This window comes from Mastacembelus armatus, chromosome 9 (assembly GCF_900324485.2).
Source record: "Mastacembelus armatus chromosome 9, fMasArm1.2, whole genome shotgun sequence".
Lineage (NCBI taxonomy): Eukaryota > Metazoa > Chordata > Actinopteri > Synbranchiformes > Mastacembelidae > Mastacembelus > Mastacembelus armatus.
The window spans coordinates 11,183,650-11,195,925 of NC_046641.1; positions in this window are offsets into that span (position 1 = coordinate 11,183,650).

Consider the following 12,276-nt stretch of genomic DNA (forward strand, 5'->3'; position numbering starts at 1 on the left):
TACAACCGTCAGTCCTGTCAGCCCCCCCCCCATGTGCCCCTACCTTACCCATTCTTCTCTCTCTCTCTCTCTCTTTTGCTCTCACTCTCCCTTGTCTTTCTCGCCCTTTCAGATGTCAGATCACAGTCTAGTCTTCCGCTTGCCCTGTCATCACATTTTTCACACAACCCCATCCCTTAATTGGGCCTGTATCATCATATCATATCATGTAGAATACCTGATCACAGCAAGAGATGAAAGATGGCCTCCACCTATCCCCTCACAGGCAGACAGACATGCACATATACTGTAGACTCACACGAACACACACAGCCAAGCTCACACAAAAACAAAAAAACACACGTCAGTGGTCGTATGGGACAGGAATCCAAGCTGATGGCTGTGTCTGTGTACATTTTTACACCTCATGTTTGCACCAAGTTGTTGACGTGATTGTTACAGCGTGACAGGTGAGATGGTGTGTATTCCAAGAGTGTCCAATGATGTTTGTATCAACTACTATAGTGGCTTTTGTGGTGACACAAAGGATGCCCTGGAGCCAGCAATGTCAAATCTACAGGTAACTAGCAAAATAAAGGAAACATCAACAAAAAGTGTCGCAGGAGTGCTAAAATAGCTCCAACTTGTCTTGGCATGAAGTTGAAGGATTCAACACAAATTCCAGCCAGCTATCCACTCTCTCCTGTTGCTCATGGAAAATCATTCGCTTCCATAAAACATTAGTCATATAATGAAAATGGTTTCTGTTTTACATTATGCTCAGATTATCCACTTCTATTCATCCAAGTAATAGTGGTGATGGCACAGATAAGGTCATGGCTACAAAATGCAGCGTAAGACTGGAGTGTATGGTGTAATTATTTTCTTTGAGACTTTTACAACTGTCACTCAGCTGCAGTCTTTTCTCTGACAATGTCAAATTGTTAACATATCTAATTCCTGGCTAATAATTTAGTATTTTGTCACACCATGTAATTAAATCTTACTGTTGTGATAATTGGACGTGTATTAACTGCTTCTAAAGGGGAAAATGTTTGCATCGCATACATGTAATATTTAATTACAACATTTCAAAAAGCACCTGAAAAAATTTTCATTGTTTGGTCTACAGCTGCTCTCATAGGACAGTTTGCTTGCTAATTCACATTTAAATAAACATTTCACTGTGTAGCCAGAGAAATCACAGCACCTCTTTCCAGAAAAGCACATTGAAAGCAAAGCCACTGATTTCAGACACACAAGGACTCAGGCTTTGGCACAGTAAAGGTCACAGGTCTGTTTTCTGTTGTTTTGTTTTTTTTGTATGTACACATTACAATCTATATATGCAGACAAATATTGGTATATGCTATTTTTTTAAAATTATTACAGGACAATTACTGTAAACTCTTTTTCTAAGCATTTTTAGGTTAATGCTTTGCTTAATTCTTCACCAGAGCCTCGAATACGTTGCATGCCTGCTGTTGTCCTGTCATGACAATAATACTAATCTGCTTTAATGACCCTGGGTTCTAATCTGAGGATAAATTTCTCACTTAGATCTTTACCTGAAAAACATGCAAAGTGTAAGGGTCACTTCCTTAGGATTGATCTCCTACAGGAAGTAAAAAGAAAATAAATCCAAGATCTAGTATTGATACAGAGCTTAGAAAATACAAAAACCTCTTTTTTGCATTAGGTTTTTTTTTTTTGGCCCAGGAACATGACCTTGGTAGCTGCCGGCAAGAAAAAGTAAAGAATAAAACTTCTAAACTCCATTACGTGATAGAACTTTTTTACTCTTTCCTTTGTCTCCCTCCTCTTTTTTCCACTAGAAGGCACAGTATTTCACTTTTATCTACAGATAGCAGGACTTTGTGTTATCTTATTTTGTTTGGGAGAAGATTCACAAGTACTATCCGCCCCATGATCCCAACAGACGACAAGATACAGAACTCCAAGTCTGGAAACTTCACAGTGAGAAAAATGAGGTCTTACTGAAACTACCTTTGGTGTGTGTTTAACTCTCTGGTTATTCCCACAGAAGAAACCTTGGTGGCTGTGGGCTGCCTAGTGTTACAGTACTACACAATGAAATACATAGAGGTTTGTAGTTTCTAAAATAAAGCAGTTTGTTTAAGATAACTGAAATCTGGTGCTGGAGACTCAGGTTTGATTGGATTATTCAAGGTTGGTGGAGGTTAGCAGAAATTTGGACAAAAACAGAAGGTGTTTCCAAATGAAAATCATAAATAAAATGGTGATTGACTGACTGGTGACTCAACCAACATGATTTATCCTGTAGATCAGTGGCTTTTTTGACTGATGTACCTCCACAGCCTGGTCATATGAATTCAGGTACCCTGTCATCAACACTCATTACACTGAAAATGTGTTCTTTGTATGGATTTTGTTTAATGCAATCTGTCAGCATTTAGGGAGGATTGATCAAGTTTTCATTTACCACAACCACTTTTACACCATATGTTACAGGAACTCTAGTATCCCAAGAACTAGTTCTTCCCCAGGGGTAAACGTGCTCGTAGCATCTTGTGATTTGCATTTATACAGGAGGACCAAAGCCCTGGAGAGATTAAGCAAATGAGTTTGCTGACATATCGAAAGTGTGATGGTCGCCTTTCATGTCTTTTTTACATGCAACATTATTCAATATATTAAATTCCATCTGACTGTTGTCCTCTGCAAAAATGGACAACAGTGTGTGGACTTCATTGTCAGTCCTTCAGTTGTAAAAGCATGAGACTACTACTGCATCCTGATTATTGCTGACCACAAACTAAAAAGGCAAAAATGCCAAGGGTTTAAAAATTCTATGGAAAATGCCAGCATACTTGACCAATCTGTAAAGTTCAGCGCTGGGAAACTTGAGGGGGATCTTAATAAAACTTCAAGCCATTTCATTTAGTACTTTTAACTTTGTCACCATTTATCCAATACTTTTAGCTATTCAGCATTTGTCTAGTAAGGCTACATACTTCAGCTGAGCTACCCCACAGTCTTTTCATGACCCCTGGAAACTGCTAAAATTCCCTAAAGGGGATTTCTTGGACCCCTGGTATGAAACCACGCAGGTGTTCTCTGCACCTCACTGGTTCTTGGAAAAGGTAATACAGCCCAGTAGCATTGAAGTGTGCTTTCCTAAATTTGGGGGATGTTGGTAATCTTTCATTCTCTCCTCCTCCTCTATAATCATCACTTCACATCACCATGACCTGCTATCACGCACTGCTGTGACATGCTGAGGTTGCGTTGTTGAAGCGGGACAAAGACAGAAGACATTGCATGTAACAGGTTGTGTGAACGTGCTTTGTTTGCATGCACGAGCGTGTACGTGTGTGTCTTTCTTTTGGCGCCCAGTCGAGATTGATTGATTTTGAAGTGTGGAATCCTGACAAGAGTGTTCAGCTATCCCAGGAGGCACGAGACCACAGGGCCGAAACAGGCGAGCAGCCTTCACTTTCTTCTTCTCTCTCTCTCTGCCTCTTTCTCTGTTACCCCAACCCTTTCTACCCTCATTCTCCACAATCATCCCCCTTTCAATCTAACCCCTTTTCCTCCCTGCTATTTCGACCCTCCTCTATGATGGTTTATTGATATGTAACATTGATATTTATTGCTGGCCAAAATGAGCCACCATCTTGTAGGAGCTGGGTGGTGATTCCTTATGTGGGTCAATAAGAGATAGACATGCCTGGTGACTTGCTTTGGGGAAATTCACAGCTGCTGTAGCTTATACCTCTGAGATATAGCCCATGTCAAACTCCCATCCATAGAAAGAAAAAAAAAAACAACAGAGATGTGAAATGGAAAGGTCTCACAGAACGTCACAGATTTTCAATATTGCTTAAATAGAATAGTTTATACACACTCTCTACAATCTGTGCACTCACCTATCACTTACTGGCCACAGCTACATATATTTATAGTCTATGGGCAGTGTACATGAAAGGAGGTGAAGAAATGAAAAGAATTTGTTGAATGTGCAGGAGCAAACGTGTCCATATATGCTCCCTCTGTCCTAATATCATATATTTGAGGCAGCCTGAAAAATATATCATATATAGTAAAGTCTTTATGGCTACAGAGTGCAAATGAATTATTTTTTTAATTAATTCTTCCTTTATACTTATTATTAATTTACCCAGATGCATTGATTTATATATATATTAATATATTAAAATTACTACTGAATCAGCATGGAGGAGAGATTTTAAATTCTGGCAAACCAACTAAATTCAGCTGTGCAAACTTCAGATTTTAATTCTGTGTAGTATCGTCAACCTGCTGATTGTCACAAGGACTAAGGGTAACAAAACAGAGGCAGCGTTCTTCTCTGCTCCGCTATTAGTGATGTCGTGCCACCCACTCCTGGGGCTCCAGCTTTGTTTCCCCATCATGCCCTCACTGTCTGCTGGTTGGTTTAAACAAGCGGTATTCTTCTTCAGCCTTTCAATTATACCATGCCCCGCAGCAGCAGCACCCTGCACCCTCCACATATACTGAGATGGAAGCTAAGACAGTAGGAGGGGTTGATTTGAATTTGGCATTTAATGGGTGTTTTGGTGTTTTTGTGTAGTGATGGTATTGTCTTTGGTTGGGTTTTTAACTCCTTATGACTACTACGTTCTATATTAAGTTGTTTAGAGTAATACCCAAAATATAGAAGCTCAGCCTCAAAGGAAGTCAAGCTGCATTTTGTGGTAATGTGAGGCTGTGATTAAATTTTATTTTGAGAGTTCAAAAGTCAAAATATTTTTAACAATATAAAAAATATCACAAATAAGCCAGAGTAAAAAATGAAAATAATACAATAAATACTACAGCAAAATCACCTGGTTTATCTTTCAAAGTATTTCAAAAAGTTCAACTATCCAAAACTTAATTGCCAGAAACATGCTACTTCCATTGCTTTCTGAATGTCAGTCTATCTGTCCCTGTCTCGGACTCCCACGGCAGCTAGACACGGGTCAAGTTCTCCTATTGAAAGGGTGAGATAGAGGCTGAAACACTGCAACCACAAAATCAGGCCGTCTAGACAAGGCCCCACAGTCCTGACCCCAGTTAGACCCTGTCCCCCCAGGGACCTATAATACCTTTGTTTCCATGTTGATAAATTCTATTTCCTGTCGTACTCATGGCACAAGAAATGCTGTGACATCCAAACTTTCAAACTTGGACTAAGGGCACACACTTAGCAGTAGAGATCACTTTCTGTGCAGAAAACATGGGAGTTGTATTTTACAGATAGGAAGTAGTTTGAAAATATTTGTTAAAAATACATCAACAAAAGAAACCACACTATAAGTTTGTTGTAGTAAGTGTTGAGGTTAACACAACGTCTGGTCAAAATAAGTTTGTTTTACTTTGGTTAACTGAGTTGGTTCGTGTTGGTGGTGGGTGATGTAAATAGAGTTATGTTGATGCAGAGTGCTTGATTTCCATAGATATATGTCTGGATTTTCAGTGGGGGGGTGTCTAGTCAGGAATTATTATGATTCTGATTCTGATTCTGATTCTGAATTATCATCCAGTCACACACTGTAAATTAACATAGACCCTTTGACATAGTACGCAAGAACAGGCCACTTTTATTCAGTGGGCCACAAGGGAACACAGTCTGCTGGCCTGAGACTCTTCATATAATAACTATTTTAGCACACAGCCTCCTCATGGCTCGGTGTTATGCTAATTAGTGTTTGCACATACATGTGTGTGCTCTGCCACCCTGTCAGTATGCTGTTATATTGTTTACATGCAAACACCAAATACCTGACCAGAAAAAACAGTTTAAAACGACCAGGTCTTGAACAAAAATATTGTAATCAACTTACAGGAAAGCTGAGAAAATGTGAAAAAATTGTGGTATTTTGGTAAAAACAGTACAAAAAAATAAAGTAGCCACAACTTTTTAGCACTTAAATTCTGTGAAACATGCACTGTTACAGTTATCACTCTTTCCATACTGATTGTTATACTTAAAAATGTTTTAAAAATCATCTAATTCATACTTAATGAAGCGGTAACAAAGAGGTTTATATTCATGAAGCTACAATAAACAAACAAAATAGAGATAATATTAAATATATCTTTAGGATGTTTTTATTCTTTTAGGGCCATATGCGTTGTTAACCATACTTGTTGGTTTCATGTTGCATTTTCAGGCAATACGTTCCACACAGGTTTTACCAATTTCAAGACACCATGTGGCAAACCCTGCTTCATGTTCTTTGTCCTCCATTTTGTGCCACCATGCTAGCTTGGAAATGAAAGGTACACACTCGCTAGCTTCTCTTCCATTGTTCCTACAGAAAGCCATAAAGTGTGTGAGTCATCCTCGATTACAGTATATATTTATAGAGAGTGGAGTCGGGACCTGGGCCTTGTGTGCAAGCATGTGTGAAGGTGTGTGGGTGTGTGTGTGTGTGTGGGGGGGGTGCTAAAACCAGGGCCCAGAGTCCAGTGACTCACCTCAGCTACTGCCACCAGGAGAACTGACGTCACCTGTACTAAGGCCGAGAATTACTGCTCACAGTGATCTCACTCTCATCCAGGATAGTGAGGAAAAGTATGAGAGGTTGCCTGTCATGTCAGCAAATAAAGACACTGCCTCAATTTTCGTTTTCTGACCACAGGTCAAAGTTTATGTGAACCACTGGCCTTTGTGACTGTCATCCACTAACTGTGAGTTTGTGTGTATATTTATACATTCATGAAGAGTGTTCCATGCTCAAGCTTGGAGGTAAGACATAGTGGCAGCTCACACCAGTGAGTATGCACATGAATACATATGCCTACACATGCACAAACAGAGGGCTGAGGCCTTGAGGGCTATAAGACCAGCAGCTGCCTGTCTCGCCTAGTTAAAAGTAGGGGGGGCTTTTTTTGGGCGAGAAGGCGAGAGGGTGGTGAATGCTTTCCCGATGAGAGATGAGGCATATTGAAAACTATATTAAATTACCCTGATTAACAATTTAGCCACGATCAGGCAAGCCATGGGGGAGCTCTATGGGGAGGCCCAGAGACTATTCATATCCACAGCACCGGGGTCGAAAGGTGCCTCAAGTTCACAGGCTCAGGCCCTTTGTTATGCTAACACCCTATCCCAAATCAGCTGCCTGCTCCTTGGCCAGACACAAGCACTTCTCTGAGAACTTTCAGTGAGTCGTCATTCCACTGTTCATCTTAACCCCCCTCCAGACCCTGACAACACACACACACACACACACACACGCAGACAATGCCCCTTGCCAAATTCCATGCACAAATCAACCTTTTTTGTACATGGAAAGGGGGGTGAGGTCTGGGTTGTTGACGCCATGTGTCCTCAAGACAAATATTAAAAGGTGTTTATCTGTTTTATCAATTTTATCTATCAATTTTTATCTGTAAACTTTTGTCCATGCACAGAATTACCATTATGGCATTGTGTGTTATTATTTTGTTGCAAACATTGTCAAATCAAGTCAAGATTTCTTAAAGTATAAAAAAAGAAAAATGCAGGTGTAAACTGAGCAGAAAGACCTAGTAACTCAGAGCAAGAAAAAAAAAAAAAAAAAGACTGAAAATAATATGTTTCAGCCTGCTTTCCCAAGGGAGGGATGATCAATACACATTAACAGGCGAGTTGATAAGTCATGTATTAGAGGTCAAGAGTCAAATGCTGGTCAAACATCCATGACCTAAGGTCAAAGTCTTTAGCGTGAACATGCCTTTGGTGCACAGTCACATGTATGTCAAATTTTGATTCAGCAGTGAAAAAAAGTGCATATATTTAGATAAGAATTTTCACACCCAGATTATATATAATGAGACTTTTATTTATTTATTTTTTTTACAAATTTTATTAAATGTGAATAATTAACCATAATGTATTTTACAATATTTCTTAAACCTACAACATTTTAATACCCCCTTTTTTCACAATTAATTTAATGTCTGTAAAATGTTCAAATATATAATTGAAGTTTAAAAATATATTACAGTTTTAGGTATAAAACATATATGCACAAAGACACATACACACTCTTTGTTACTAGCATAAACAAGAAACATCAACAATAGCAGTGTATATATGCTACATGAAATGGAATAAAGTGTCCTAAAAAACATGCAGTATGATTATATACCAATGTTTGGAAGGCACTGATAGTGTACAGCCATGGTCCTGAGTTGTAGGCATGTATAACCTTCTGTATGGCCTCGTCTCTCACTCGCTACCGCTGAACCAAAGCCTCAACCAGGAGAGGGAGAAAAAAAAAAATCCTCATCAATGCAAATTAGAGCCAACAACCTGGGGAGCCTTGCTTGACTCACCGGTTCTCCAAAAAGCCAAAATCACAGGCTTTCACTTCCAAATCTTGTTGTCATACACGACAACAGATGCTCCATATTAACACAGGATAGTCAGTCATATCCATGGATTAGTCTGCAGTCACTTAAAAAGCCGTCTCCACACTCAGGCTGCCACAAGAGAAAATAAGGACGCTTCTAATTCTGCCAGCATAATTGCCTGATTATAATGAGCTTCTCTCTCTCTCTCGCTCTCTCCCTCTAGCTCTGCCCTTATTTCTCTGTGTGTCTGTTGCTCTATGCACACACACAGACACACACACGCACACACACACACACACACACAGACACACACACACTGTTGCCTAATTCTGATATAAATCAGTCTTCAATTGAATAGGGGGGAAAAAAATCAGCATTAATATTTTCTGCTGCTGCAGTGCCACTTTGGGTGAAACCTGGCATTTTCCTGTGGCATAAATAGACAGAAAATTAAATATACAGTAAACACCAATATACAATAAACGCAGCCATAGTGACACCCAATCTGACACACACAATTAATTGTTTTTGTGAAATTCAGACAGTTGTTGGCACTCCCAATAGGCTAATAAGATGCCAAGCCTATGCCATTGTGCCTTATGGCAATGATCTTCCTCATGTGCGACATGGAAGTAGAAGAAGAAGAAGAAAGAGCAGAAGGGGAAGGAGAAGAAGTACAAAAGAAACTAAACTGTGTCATCACACTATAGAAATATTATATTCTAGTACATCTGAGGAGCAGAGTAAATGACTTAAGCCAAGGCCCTGAAAGACATGGGCATTTCTTAATTCTTTAGCTCTAACAATGAGTTTTTGGTCTAATTTCATAATTATGCTTTAAATTGAACACTTTATTACAAAGTCAGCATTTCTAGCATAGCATCAAATTTCCATACCTCCTCTATATTCAAATGGGCATATAAAAGCATCATTATTTTAAATACTAAGGTGACATATTATTCTTTATTTAGCTATAAAAACATCAATTCCAGAAGTTTTATATTTTTATTAATAAGCTATGTTCACTTTAACGTCATCCTAAATCAGCTGCTTTGCCTGCTCAAACACCTTGTACCAAATTTACAAGTAATCAGAGTAATGACAGTTTTTATGCATGGAAGTATGCATTTAATATCTATTTCATGTATATGGTTTGGGTTTTGTTATGCAAACATACATTTTGAAAACAAAGTAAATAGATAAGTCGATTTCTGTTCTAAAAAAATGAAAAAAAAAAGAGACATATGAACTTTTGGAGTAGTTGTTATTCTGTATGCAATGTTTTCACTTTGGCTATAGCATACATTGCCTTGTTCCACCAGGATTTGTTCTTCCATCCCTCTAAAGCTGTCTAAGCCCAGACACAGGCTAAATGAGCATGCCTACTCATGAATGCTGTTGCTTAATTACCATCCCTGATGGAAAAACCGCTGAGGGAGAAGCGTGAACACAGCCACGTGTTAGAACAGAAACAGCCCTTTTTTCTTTTAAAAAAAATGACAATATGTAGCCTATGTGATCAAGTGTATATGAGTGTTATTAATTGTAATGGAAGTAATATTTTTCCTTGCCACCACACAAAAGACAAAGGCATTCTGCAATTTAATTTACAGAAATTAGATTGACGTATTGAACGGGGACCTTGAAAGGCCTTATTACCGCGTTCGATGCAAAAGCATTGTAGTATCTGCGAATGGGATCTAATGTCAAGAGTGGTCTGGATTGACATTTACATACAGTATGTAGGCGGTATTTAAATATCAGCAGCAGTGAACATAGAAATAAATGAATGCTGGAAAAAAAGTCAGCTACCATTGGTTGTAACATACAGTACAATGTGGTTTGCTGCTATCGTTTAATCATGTCAGAGTACGCCAAATCACCCAACACCATAGAATGATTATGGATGTAAAATTTGATCAGCAAGAGAAAGAAATATCGGTTAATTCTTGTGTCCAGACTTTGTCCTGCTTTCAGCAATATGGTTAACACACAGTACAAAGGGTTCTGTATTTTAGATGATTCTGAGATAGATATTCTTTAGATATTTAATCCTGATTCCTACAAAACCTTTACTAAACTGTTGGACATCATTTTACATACTGATATTTCTATGGTGTGTTTCTGTGGTTAACCAAATGTGTGCGCCGAATGCCACATTAATCTATTTAAGCAAAAAGCTCCCGGTTTCTGTAAAGGAACTCTATGACATAAATTATTCAGTAGTATTTGCATTTGCATTGTAATTTGCATTCTTGTAGATTACAGAGAATGGGGAAGGAGGTGCTGCACCAAAGAGAATGATATTCTGAACCATTTCAGTTTTACTGGTGAGGAGCTGACATGGATTTTTGTTCTATTTTCCTCCTCTGCTTGGAGGTATACTGCTGAGATCAGTGACACACATTTCAAACTGTTGTTTGATTAATAAAAGAAGGAAACTATGTATAATGCTCACCAGCACTGATGCACAAAAAGCCCTGCCATTAAAAATGAATTGTGACATTCAACAATGAGTCTATTTGATTGACTAGGCTGAGATTTTTACTGTAACATTCTCATCATCTTTATTTATAGTGAAGGGCTTGTGAGTTGAAACTCAAAAGAACCAGTAGGCACAGAGGAGATGTCATATGGATTAAACACTAGGAAGGGGTGTGAAAGTCTCACAGTACACTGAAGATCCTGGCTATTATGTTTCATCTAAAAATAACAAGCCTCACTAAAAAGAACAGACAACATTGAATAAGAAAAGAAAAGAAAAAAAAAAACAGAAGTTCCAGAGAGAATAGAGTTCAAACAGCAGCAGTGATAGTGCTGAGTGTGATATGGAATACAACGAGATGAACGTACAGTATGAGACTCCCTTCAATTATAAATGAAAAGAAAATCAGTGTGAAATGTATGGAATAACCCAGATTCTAAAATAAAACACTGTCTGTGTCTCTCTAGAGCCACTTTTGTGAAATGACATCCTATTTCCAGAATTCTAAGATTTCATGTGTCTTGGTATGTTTGTTTTCTCTCATGTGAGTTGCTGCATTGTTTTAAATTAATTGTATTCATTGTTGACATCACCATTAGTAAACAACACTCTTAAGAAAGATACCTTCTAGGCCTCAGGACAGAATGGCAATGGGAAAATGTGTAAGACAGAGTATACTGAGACAGTGTGGAAACACGCTCCTGCAGTGTGTGCGTGTCTGTGCCATGAGGGGCTGGTACGATGCATAAAGGGGGTGGGGTAGGTATCCCTGCAGTAAGAGAGGAGGGCTCAGCCAATGTATGCGCATGTGCAAATTCAGCCTAGCCCCTATATACCCACAGGTTGATGTGCATGCCACTCTGCGTGTACAGGTCCAAAGACAACTGCATAAACCTATCTACTCTGTCTTTAGGTGTTTGGCATTCGATATACAGAAACACCCATCTAATGCTTAAGGCTACTGTAAATAATGCCCATGACCATGACTGCAAATTATTGAATTTTAGTAATAATTTCTCACTCCATGTTACCTTATTGGGATCATATTGCAATATGAAAGAGATCAAATGTTATTGGATGTGGTATATAAAAAAGTGTTTATTCAATAAATAAATACGCCTGCATTAATTAACTTAGAAATTAATCTAGTTTAGCTAAACATGAGCAGCAGCCTCAAATGTAATTAAATTAAAACTTACTTTAAAGTTTTATTTGTGTATTATAAAACTAAATTAATAATTTCCTGTTTAAGTGTTTTAATGTGATACAAAGTGCACTATGTGTAATTGTGCTTAATATCTCATTTCCTATATCCATCCATCCATTATCTATATCTGTTTATTCCTATTTAGGATCACAGGGATCTGCTGGAGCCTATCCCAGCTCTCTTTGGGTGAAAGGCAGGGGTCCACCCTGGACAGGTCACCAGTCCATCACAGGGCCACATAGAGACAAACAAC